We start from the raw sequence: 12,559 nt of genomic DNA, 5'->3' as shown, positions 1-12,559 counted from the left end.
TATTACAGACTGAGCGATAGACGTAGGCGACTGGTTAATGAAAATATCAATAGCTTCAGAATCGTTAGGATGTTTCACTAAGTTGTAATAAGTACAGTAAGTGCCTACTGCAAAAACTTCCATACTAACGCCACTCTTACTTACCATAACTTCGGAAAGCTGAGCTTGCATCAAGGAGTATGACGTATAGTGCTGTAAGAAATCCTTAACATAGTCTTGGTATGTCACAAAAGTGTCAACATGTATATTATACCAGTCCTCTGCCGATCCCTGGAAGCAGTTAGAAATACACTCCAGTCATTGTGTATCTGGCACTTGCAGTAAGTCCAGATATGAAGTTAAACTTTTAATAAATTTACGTGGACTGCACTTTTCTGGATTACCAGAAAATTTTGGAAGCATGTTCAGTTCATTTAGTCTTACATACTTTCTAGTTTTGCACATTCCCTTGCACTTAACTGTACGATTTTGTGCAAACAATCCGACATTTTCAATACCATGTCACATTTGATCAGCAACCTGAGAATTTTGGCAAACATTAGTAACTTTTCGAAGAGACCATGACCGAGGCTGTTGAACTGTTTATGGACGTGATTCATGTCCTAATTCAGGACTATGTGCCACATAAAACAATAACATGTAAAAAGTTTCCCCTGTGGTTCGATAAGGAGTTGCAGCATCTGTTGTACAACAAAAAGAGAGCATGGAAGCTGTGGAAGAGTTTCCCCAATCCCCACACACACAACACTTTCAAAGCACTTCTTAAACATAGTAAAGACCCTATGAAACAGAAATACACAGAATATGTAGTAAACACAATCACAAATAAACTCCTTACTAATCCGAAGAGATTCTGGACATTGATAAATTCACGGAGACAGACCAAACACATCCCTTTGGAAGTAACACACAATGGCATTTCAGCTGTTGGTAATCATAGAGCTGAAGTATTCAGTCAAACATTAAAAAAAAAAAAATGTTTCCCATTGTGTTTTAATTCACCTTCCTATCAAATCTATCTGCTGTCACTCTCTATCTACAGTCTTTACAGAACCAGGTGAAGTATTACACTTCCTTACCTCCTTGTCTTTTCACCGAGCATCTGGTCCAGACAATATTCCTACTATTTTCCTTTAAATAACACCTCACTCACAAGCTACTCTTCTTGCAACGTTATACAATAGGTGCTTCTCTGAAGGCTGCTTCCCCACTCAATGGAAGAAAGCAAATATCATTCCTATTTTTAAATGTGGCAAAGCGAACCATACTACATGCAGGGTGGCGACAGACCTGGAAAACCGGGAAAAGTCAGGGAATTTGAGGTGTCAAAAAAAGTCAGGGAAATGTCAGGGAATTTCGTCTTCATTGACTTCGAACACTCTTTTAACGAAAATTGTTATAACTCGGACACTATGGGAGCAATCTACTTCGGATAACTTTTGTTTTGCAGCTAAAACATCAGCGCATGCAACGGTGTACAATTTAGAACAACGGACCGAGGAAGGGGGGCTTGGGGGCACGTCCCCCGAATTTCAATGGAAAAAACAAAAATCTGGAGTTTGCTCCCTCTTCTCCCACTATTTTGGGGAGAATACGCGAACTTTAGTATTCTTTTCAAAGAATGGACATTTCTCAAGAGAATGAAACATGTTTTATGTTCGTGGGTGCCATACAAGTTGAATAATAAGCCAAAATATGATTATTATTTTTTACGAAAAATAGGTAATTTGCATTTTTGGAGGAAAATTTGTTATAACTCGGGCACTAACGGAGCAATCTACTTCGGATGTTTTTTTTTGCAGATAAAACATCATAGCATGCAACCGTGTACAATTCAGAACGCCGAACCGAGGAAGGGGGGTTTTGGGGGGTGCGACCCCCGAATTTCAATGGAAAAAACAAAAATCTGGAGTTTGCTACATTCTTTTCAAAGAATGGACATTTCTCAAGAGATGAAACATGTCTTATGTTCTTGGGTGTCATACAAGTTGAATAATAAGCCAGAATGTGAAACTGTTGTTTTTTTTTTACGAAAAATAGGTAATGTGCATTTTTGGAAGAAAATTGTTATAACTTGGCCACTATGGGAGCAATCTACTTCGGACATGTTTTTTTTTTGCAGATAAAACATCATAGCATGCAACCGTGTACAATTCAGAACACCGAACCGAGGAAGGGGGGTTTGGGGGGGGGGGAGCGACTACCTAATTTCAATAAAAAACTAAAATCTGGAGTTTACCCCCTCTTCTCCCGCTATTTGGGAAGAAGGTGCGAACTTTAGTATTCTTTTCTAAGAATAGACATTTCTCAAGAGAATGAAACATGTTTCATGTTCTTTGGTGCCATACAAGTTGAATAATATGCCAAAATGTGATTTTTTTTTACAAAAAATAGGTAATTTGCATGTTTGGAGGAAAATTGTTATAACTCGGGTACTATGGGAGCAATCTACTTCGGACAAGTTTTGGTTTGCAGCTAAAACATCATAGCATACAACCGTGTACAACTCAGAACACCGAACCGAGGAAGGGGGTTTGGGGGGGCGACCACCGAATTTCAATGAAAAAAAAACATAAAAATCTGGAGTTTACATCCTCTTCTCCCGCTATTTTGGAAAGACAGCGCAAACCTTAGTATTCTCTTCAAAGAATGGACGTTTCCAAAGAGATTGAAACATGTTTCATGAATAATGAGCCAAAATGTGAAAAACTGTTCGGAAATGTGGCATGGATATGTTGCGGAGAGGGGGGAGGTTGGTCATCAATATGAAATTCCCAGGCTTACTCCAGACCTGTGTCAGAGTTTCCACCCAAACATAAGAGTATGAAGGTCCAAAAAGCACATTCATTTCGTAATCAGCACCATGATATCATATGGTATCATCAGGCCAGTACGACCTGACTCTGATTATACCAACCATATGGTATCATCAGAGGAGTAAAGGTTAAGCCTCTAAATATTACGTGGAAAATGCATTGAATTATCATTTTTTCTTGTCCGTATGGGAGTAGTAAGGGGACTTGTCAACAGATGGAGGGGATAAGAGCAGGTGGCGCCGTCCGATAGTTGTCGGACGTTGTAGTAAGGCATTTTGTTAGGCAAACTGAAGGAACATGGAAACAAATATGTTCCATCGATACATACGATTTTTATCGAATATCGCCACCCGACAAAGTATCTCACTACAACATGCGAAAGAAGTTGCATGGACTGCAACATCCAACAAAAATCGCACGCATAAACAAGAAGAGCTTTATACTGCAAATATGCTGCTGGAATTTTATTACTCTTCTGGCTCACTTCATCTTAATGAATGTAGCAGTGCTTACGAAGGCTTTCTTTTATCATCCTAACGTATTGCTGGTGGGCCTCCCCCATGGTGCAGTGGTAGCGTCATTGCCTTGTAATCAAGGGGTCCCGGGTTCGATACCCGGTGGAGGCACAATTGGTTCGGAACCCACTTTAAACTGTAGGTCCAGTCCCGATTAGCCTTACTGTGCATAAAGTGGACTTAAAACACAAACTCAAACGTATTCCTGGTTTCCCACAAGTTAACATACGTTTAGAATGACATTGCAATATTCTTAGATATCAAGAAGAATCCAACCAAACGGGATATATTGAATACTATCACGAAAAAGTGAAACATAAATCTGCATTGGTGAACGTTATAAAATTTGGCAAGTGCATGCTCCCAACCTCATATTTACTGCAACACTAGTATTGCAATGAAATTAACGCCACTCTCTGTCCTGTCTGTTTAATCTCGTGAGAGATGGTCTTAAATCTCTCACTGAGTGAAGTTAATGTCCAATATTATGAAATAAAATACTAATAATAAATACGTAAATATTTTAATATCATATGTACTTGAGCCATTCAATCATAACAGCAAATCACTTCCTTCAAGAATTGACAAGAATGTGCAGTGATGTCTGGACACATTTTTCGCCTGTTCGAAATATCGAAATAATGCGAACTTGGCAAAAAATGGGAATTGTTAGAGCCACATATTTTTGGTAAATAAAAAAGCAAAATTTCGGTACAAAAAGTGAGTCAATTTCGGGTTCAAAAGCGGTAAATAAAATAAAATATCAGTGTTATAGCGGTGAAAATTGGATGAAAAGTGGTATATAAAAAGACATTTTGGTTTTAAAATTGTGAATATAATCCTAAATTTGATTTAAAAACTACAGTTATTCCACAGAATTAACATTTCACTTCTAATATCCCATTTATGTAGTTATCAGAGTATTAAGTTTATTTCTGTGTAAAGGAGTCCAGTTTTGCTTCTCTAATATTAACAACAGATTTAATCAATTTTCCGGGAATTGCATAACTCTCAGGATAATTCAGACCTCAGAAGGTGTCGCGTCGGTGAATAAACCCTAAATTTTGTGATTTCGTGTTTGAGAGTTAATTTCGCTTTTTGCAGTTCATTTCGCATTATTTCGTGACTAAACATGGTCACAAAATGCATCTCACACCTTTCAAAAACATGAAACATTAACACCACAATGTGTTTTTTCAAATTTCGTTTTTTCATCAAAAACGAAATATGCATGCCCCTAGGAATTGTTGGCATTTTTAGCGATCTAAAACAACAAAAAATTCCATGCAATCCAACATCCTTGTCTTTTCTAGGCCATGTTTGTGTACGTAGAAACTGCAAGTTTTCCAACATTTTACTCTAAGAGTAAACTATAGAGTTATACGTACATGGAATAATTCCGACAGCCACATTAAATCATTTATTTCCCACGATTTTTTCAACTTCTATCAAAACCATTTGCATCACAGAGCAAAGTGGCAGGGTTCTAACAGGAGATCGAGTGAGTATCTACCGTCACACGGGAGCCAAATCTTCGTATTTGTCGCACGAGATATGTTTTGAATTACCAAGCTAAGTGCGCACTATTGGCATTTGTTGAGCGAGTAATAATGGAGCTCAGTCGTTAGGGCATCTGACTACTATGCTAAAGACCCGGGGTCGATCCCCTGTGGGGGAGAACCGGGATGTTTTCCACCTATTGTAACCTGCTGGTTGAGTACGTGGAAAAAGGGGGCAAAATAGCCTCGTGGAAAGCATGGGAAGGTCCGGGATCAATTTAATGTACGCGCTTAAGTTTAAGCTACAACCAACAGTTACAAATTTGAATTGTTGAGGGTAATGGCCTGCGTTTAGCGCTGCCGCCTCAGTCTCGAAAAAGAGAACCAATAACTATACTTGCGCGAACTTAAGGAGAATAAAATGATTATTGCCCGCTATTCGCGCAATCAAAAAAGGGGATTTATATATAAAATATGTGATCACAAAATATCGTGGAAAATCCCAATCAGGCTTGATCAATTCTTAAGAGATCCTGCAATTTAGAAAAAATACGTACTATAATCCAATATAAACACATGTATAAATCTACATCACTACATATACTTCGTCACTAGTTTTTTCTTACCAATAATAATTTTGTTCCGTCTCCTTTTTCCTTTATGTGAACTTTATGAGCAAAAGGGTGGCACAGAATAGTACGCAAATTTCGAAGATTGTTTTGAGTCACAAATTTATTATATTCAATCTTGAAACAAGAACACTTAACTTCTCAAATAACAACAACATGAAGAATATTCTTATCGCATACAAATCTAGTTTTTTTTACGTATCATTTAAGAATTCATCTCACTTGCAACATTTAACAACTCTTACTGTCATTCATTCATTTATCATTTGACATGACGATAATATATACATAATTTTTGCACGTTACAAAATTCTAACAAGTATTAGAACACGCACGAGTTCTAATGGAACCCTGTTAATTGGCCATTTTAAAACTTAACATGCCAAGAATTCAAACATTTACAATTTGTCAATGAATGGCCCAGCTTTGCCACATATCATTCCTTTTGACAATAAGAAATACTGTACTCCCTATTCCTATTTGATGCTGCCAGTATTTTAATTTTTAACTTGTGCCAGCCACGTTATCATTAGTATTTCAACATTTAAAAAGTCGCAACGGTGCAATTCGAGTGTCTCGCATACGCCTTGGGAAACATTACTAATTCAGGCAAACCCCGCAAAAATGCATTCGCGTTATTATTATCGCGCAATCAGTATGGCTACTCGTTGCTATTTAATTAGAGAAAGTACGTTAATAACGATTCAGAGCAACTAGTGTTTTCGTCGTTTCCGCTTTTTAGTCCTTTTATGCTCATTTAAACGTTTGACTCGATTAAGTTAAAGATATGCCAACCTATCACAGTTCACGATCTTTGGATTTTTGCAGAAATAGAGGGGGGAGAAGACGACACTGTACATACCTCCATTTAGTTGCACTTGACGTATCAGACACCAATTCAACACTGCTAAGGACGATTGGTCAAAAGAAGTCCTGCCTTCCTTCACGTTCCATCATCAGAACATTGGCGTCACGTCTAGAAACGTCCATGGATTCATTCACAGTCACAAATCTGTATCCTGATTCGGGTTATGGAAAAAATACCCAAATCAAAATGGAAGGAGATAAAGTTCACGCTTTCGTCAAATGCAACCTTCCATTTACGAATATAAAGTTAATCAGGGAAAATGAGTTCTGCTTTGCGTGAATAGTCTAAACTGGGAGAGAGAATGTATCGTAAAGTGCATGCTAGAAATGAAGTCAGAAAAGGAGGTTAAGACTCGCCCGCGAGGCAACTTGCACACTTAACCATGCCACACACTGTAAGGCTCTCTCTCGCCCTTGACCCAAAGTCACGTCGTTGTTATCGCGAAGCTTGTAGAATCGGAACTGGTGTAGCCTTCTGCTCGAGAAGCGAGCACGGAGCGAGAGGTCGGTGGAGACCTCTAGCGGAGACTATTATAAACAACCAAACAAAATACAAGACGCAAGGCGTACGAAGAAATGAGGAATTGTGACGCTTTTTCACGCGAAAATACAAAAGCGTAGGAAAAACGTCACACTATTCAAACTGCTCCGGCACCCACCCAGCATCATATGAAGCTGGTACCTTGAGGAAACTTTGAGGGATAAAGGTAGCCAGGAGTGTGGTGCTGATCACATCACCCCCACCTTTAGCCGTGATCCACACCAAAATTCCATTATCTAAATTCCTTACCTTAAAATTAATAAAGGGGTATGGAAAATAACTTTCCCAAAATAACTTTCAAGATAAGGCGTAAGCCATGTGACTTACAATTTGAAACAGTAGTTTAAAAACACCATGAAGGTATGATTTCAGATATTTTCCAGAAAATGCTCTAAAATGAAAATGTGAATTTTGGGAAAAATAACACCTTATAGTTTAAAATAAAAAAGTACACCAATTTGAAAAAAAAATCAAAATATCAAGGTCCCTACCGATTAGGCATAAATAAAACACGAATATCAGTTGTAATTTATTGCGTTAGTAACAGTGAGTCCTAACCTAATTGTCGGCATAATCAACACCTTTGTTCTGGCATTTGTCGTAGCATGGTCCTAAATTTTGTATGCCCATGGTATATGTGTCTGACAGCAAAGACTGGAACTATCTCTACCGCAGTGTAGCTGTCAAATCCTTACCCTGCCAGAAACCTCTTCAGTTAAACAAAGAGATGAAAGTCGGTACATTCAAGGCCAGGGCTGTACAGGGAGTGGTCTAAGATCTCTCACCTGAAGTGATGCAAAGGGCCTGTGTGTACTCAGCTGTATGGGGTTGTGCACATTCGATTGGTCTTCCGTGAATTGTCTGCACCATCGTCTGACCATACTATCACTCACGACGTCCGGTCTGCACAACTCGCGCGATTGCTGGTGGCTCTGTGCCAAATTCTGAGCGTGCAATGTAGGCTACCTCGCAGTCGGGGGGAGACTTTATGAGAGCTGCAATCTTTAACCTAGAACTGTCCTAAACCGGCTTCATTGGAACAGCTACATGCCAGTCCTTCCTGCCTGCATGTGTGTGTGTCGCTCTTCGACCACTAGTGCTGCGTATAGGCACCATTGGAGCTTTTTCAGGATGCCCCTCGTATATAAACTTTCAGAAGCTTTTATTATTAGAGTGTTCCTGTTTTAATGTGTTGGTTTGCTAAATCAGGTTCCTATACAATGCAATTCTATAAATTTCTTGCGTTAAATTTCTAATACTTACATACCCTTTTCGTCAGGATTAATGGTATAACTGCATGTTGTCAGTTTCACAGTACTTCACTTGGATACACTGTACTGAAGCAGAAATCCCATTGATAATGTAAGGAAATATGACTCTTTTGTACAATTCAATTGTTTCACTTATATTCAAGAGTTAAGTTGTTTGCTTTAGAGACAAGAGAGAAGTAGCTTTATGCATTGAAAAATGAGTCCGCACTCATAGTTTTTGCAAGCAGAGTGTTCCAAGCCTCAGTGGAAATATCAACATATAATACCGAGAATGTATAAGGAGACTGATAAATTACAAAATGTATTTCTTAATCAATCACTCTTATCTCATTTAGTCGTAACTTTAAAAATAATCAAGTATTTTATTTTAAACTGCGTATGACAAAATTCCATAATCCTTCCTTAGCTTGTGAATTGTAATAATTTTCCAAATTCACTATTTTGCATGTTGAATTCAAATCATAGAGAATAGAGAAATTAAGACAATTTAATAGAAGATAATATTGGTACTTAGCAAAACCATACGTGGATCTGTATGAGTTTATTATTTCCATTTGCAAAAATGTAAATTTTGTCCTGGAAAACCTGGAAAAGTCAGGGAATTTCATTTCTGCTTGTTTGTAGCCACACTGTAAATGTCACAGGCAAATTTCTCTCCTATCCACACTTGCTATTGTCTGTGGAAAAATTCTAAAAAATAGACTTCGAAAATTCACATTTCCTTACATGAACCCAGCACAACACGGCTATCTTCCAAATTCTTCATGCCTTATCAATCTGTCTTCTATGCAATCCTATGTCATAAACGCCATTACTAATCATAATCAGTTGGATGTTGTGTACTTTGATCTGTCCAAAGCTTTTGATTCAGTGGATCACCGTTATTTACTGCATACCGTATTTACGCATGTATAGTGCTTGCGTGTATAATGCACACCCTGGTTTTTGATGGGTAAAACTTACAAAAAATTATATCTTTTTTATAATTCACAGTACAATCCAGTTTCAAGAAGTGGATTCCTTAGATGTAGGTCATACAGCTGTTGCTATGCTGATCAAGAGTGAATAATATCATACCTATTGCTATGTCGACCAAGAGGAGAATATCCTCTTGTGTAAACAGTAAGTCTCCAACCCATACCAACTTCCCCCTCTCCCTACACTGTGTTCAGCATCCCAAAACTTTCACTCTTTAACCACCTTGTTTATTCTGTAATAGTAGAAAACGGGATCAAAATTACATTATGGATTTGCAGTGCTCAGGAAGTTATTTTCTATTATTTCTCGCCCAACAAATACGCTGATATGCATCCCATGTGACGTAAGGTGCAGGCTTGAATTCTGCCAGAGTTGCACTGCTTTTCTTGGTGTTGCAGAACGTTACATTACAAAGGGAAAAGTCGTGTGAAATGGCCTTCAAAATTTTATACGTGGTTTTGCTCATTCCTTCTTTACTTTTTCTAAAATAATTTCAAAATATATACTTTTCCGTGACTAATGTAACATTTATACGAGGCACATTCAGGACCTTCAAACTAGCAGTTAGCAGCACCAGATTTCTTCCATTAAGGAATTTACACACTCCATATATATATTATTATTTGGCCAGTAATACATTTTAATTATTGTTTTCTTTTTCCTTATGTTTTCTTTCATCCAAAGTACCATAGAAATCAGAACGTTCCTTCATTTTGTGATGAACTTATTTCAACTGCATTTCACATTAGTGTCATTGTCTTGAATGGAATACTGTTGCCATATTCAGAAACTGCAGGATTTAAGCTTTACAATGATGTATAACATGATAGGGTACCGTAAATATGAAAAATCAATGCAAGTGTCCCAAAATCATGGAATGACCCTGTAAGGTTTCATGTTGGCTGTCAGAATTATTCCGTGCATAATACACATCACAGTTTTTGGGAGCGAAAATTTTGGAAAAAAGTGTGCATTATACATGAGTAAATACGGTAAATTAGCTAACAGATTTAACATAACTGGAAAACGTTAAAAATAGCGAAAGACTATCTAAGAAATAGACAACGTGTTATACTTCCTTGAATTCATTCTAATTGGCTTCCTGTTATATCTGGTGTGCCGCAAAGAAGTGTTCTTGGCCCTCTATTATTTGTATAGTATCTGGATGATCTCACAGATCTCTTTAATTCCCCAATTTCAAGCACAATTCTAATGTTTGCTGATGATTGCAAGATTATGAGAGAAATAAAACGGCCATCAGACATGCAACTTCTTCAAAATGACATAAACAGATTCTCTGAATGGTATAAGCAATGGAAACTGTCCATAAACCCTTCAAAATGCTCTTACATAACAATATCATTGAAACAAAACACTCCTGAAGGTAATTATACACTCACTGACATCCCTGTAACAACACAGAGATCTAGGTATCCTCATAGATTCTAAACTAACTTTTGATAATCACATATCAACTATCAGAAAAAGTCAATGCTTATGCTAGACCTACTTTACAGATTCACTGAAATCCATGTCCCGAGAGCACTTGCCATTTACTTCAAAACATTTGTGTCCACCATTCTAGAATACTGTTCACCCATCTGGAACATGGCTGCTCCTTCTCATACCTCCAAGATCGACAGTGTTCTCAGCTTTTTCCTCTCCATCGTTTGATATAGAGTCCCGGCCCTGAGACACCTACCTAAGAGAGATCTGCTTATAAACTTTAACATAAATATTCAAGAATCACGTAGATATGTTGCAGATATGAAATTACTACATAAGATCATAAATGGAAACCTAATATGTAGCATTCCACTTCACGAACTCTCCCTCAGAGTTCCTAGACATGAAACGCGGAGCAAGAATACTTTCCACACAACTCCCAGGCTCTCACTCATACAACGTTCATTATTCCACAGGCTACCAAACCAATTCAACATTATATCAAACCAAGTAGATATATTCAGTTCATATTCGTCTTTTATCACCAACTTAGAAACTGTACATAAGTAATGCATTGTAAAAATTGGGATGGTGTAATGTTTTGACTCGTTCATAAAATATGTTGTCTCTCTTGCGGTGTGAGCAGAGCCATTGTCATGATGCAGCTTGATTCCACACAGGCCTGTCTTTGGACGGGTTCCTCCTCAACACATCGAACACTTTGGGCAAGCATTTTGTCATGTACCATCTGGCAGTGCCTGTTTTTTGTTCTTCAAGTGGAACTGTCACAATGTGCCCACTAGCAGAGAAAAAAGAACAGATCATCATTTTGCCAACATTTCTTGATCTCTTCACTTTTGTTGGAGGATCCTTCCCAGGGAAGACCCAGACTGATGACTGCCGCTTCGTTTCAGGATCATATTGGTATATCCAACTTTCGTCACCTGTTATGATGTTAAAAATGTTTTTTGATCTTCCTCCACTGAATTTGTCCAACATTTCCTCTCACCAATTCACTTGTGTCCTTTTCTGCTCATTTGTGAGGTTGTGGGGGATCCAGCGACTGCAAATCTTCCTGACGTGAAGTTTTTCATCCAGGATCTCTCTAAGTGCTGCCGATCCAATATTTAGGCTTGTCTGAATCTGCACATATGTACATCGTTGATCTTCTCTCAATATTTGTTCAACTTTCGTCAGATTTTCATCTGTTGTGGCTGTTGCTGGCTACCCTGAACGATCTTCATCTTCAAGGGAGTCCCTTCCTCTCTTAAATTCTGCAAACCATCGATAGATGGTGGTTTGTAAAGGGCAAGGATCCCCAAATGCATGGTGAAATCTTTCACGACACTCACTCTTGCCTAAACCAACTTTGAAGTCATAAAAAGTCATAGCGTGGAAATGCTCTCGTTTCAGATCCATCCTTGCTCGCAACGAAACCTCAACTGCTGCTGTGTAAAGTATCATGCTGACTCTGCCCATTGTTGGAGCAAGTTGAAACTTGCAGAGTTTGCTATTGAAATGTCAATCTAAATATAGAAACACAAGCAGGGTATTGCGTTAGCTTATTGTTGTCGATTCTCAAAACTTTGAGTGACCCTCGTACCTTGTAAATTTGAATATCAGTCAGTTTTGACCCTAAATTTCAGCCATTTGTGTTAGATGTGGTGAAAAAAGGTACGGAACATAAAATGTACTGAAAACAATGTATTTTAACCCAGATTTCTATAATTTTTCTTATCTGAGTTATCATAATTTTCACAACTGTCTGCATAGGCCAAAAATGTTGCAAGTCATGAAACAAAAGTTGCCGCCATTTTCAAACGAAGTCTAGTTTTAGAAAAATAATGCCTGTTTTGAACTACCCTTGTACAGGGGTTACAACGACAAACAAATCAAAAATTTTAAAAATGGTCGAGCGATCAATGCTGGATTATTTGTTACGGATTGACCCTGAAAGTTTAGGCAATTTCCAAAAAAAGTAAAATTTTCGTTAGAAG

The 12,559-nt window shown here is 37.9% G+C and overlaps 1 protein-coding gene across 1 annotated transcript in view; it reads left to right on the top strand.

Annotated features, from left to right (window-relative positions):
• Positions 1–12,559, top strand: part of ArgRS (arginine--tRNA ligase-like protein) — a 72,210-nt gene that overhangs the window by 12,230 nt on the left and 47,421 nt on the right. The window lies entirely within an intron of this gene.

The sequence above is a fragment of the Lepisma saccharinum genome, chromosome 10 (assembly GCF_977018435.1).
Source record: "Lepisma saccharinum chromosome 10, izLepSacc3.1, whole genome shotgun sequence".
Lineage (NCBI taxonomy): Eukaryota > Metazoa > Arthropoda > Insecta > Zygentoma > Lepismatidae > Lepisma > Lepisma saccharinum.
Note: the sequence above shows the minus strand (reverse complement) of the source record. Positions and strands in the feature narration are given on the sequence as shown.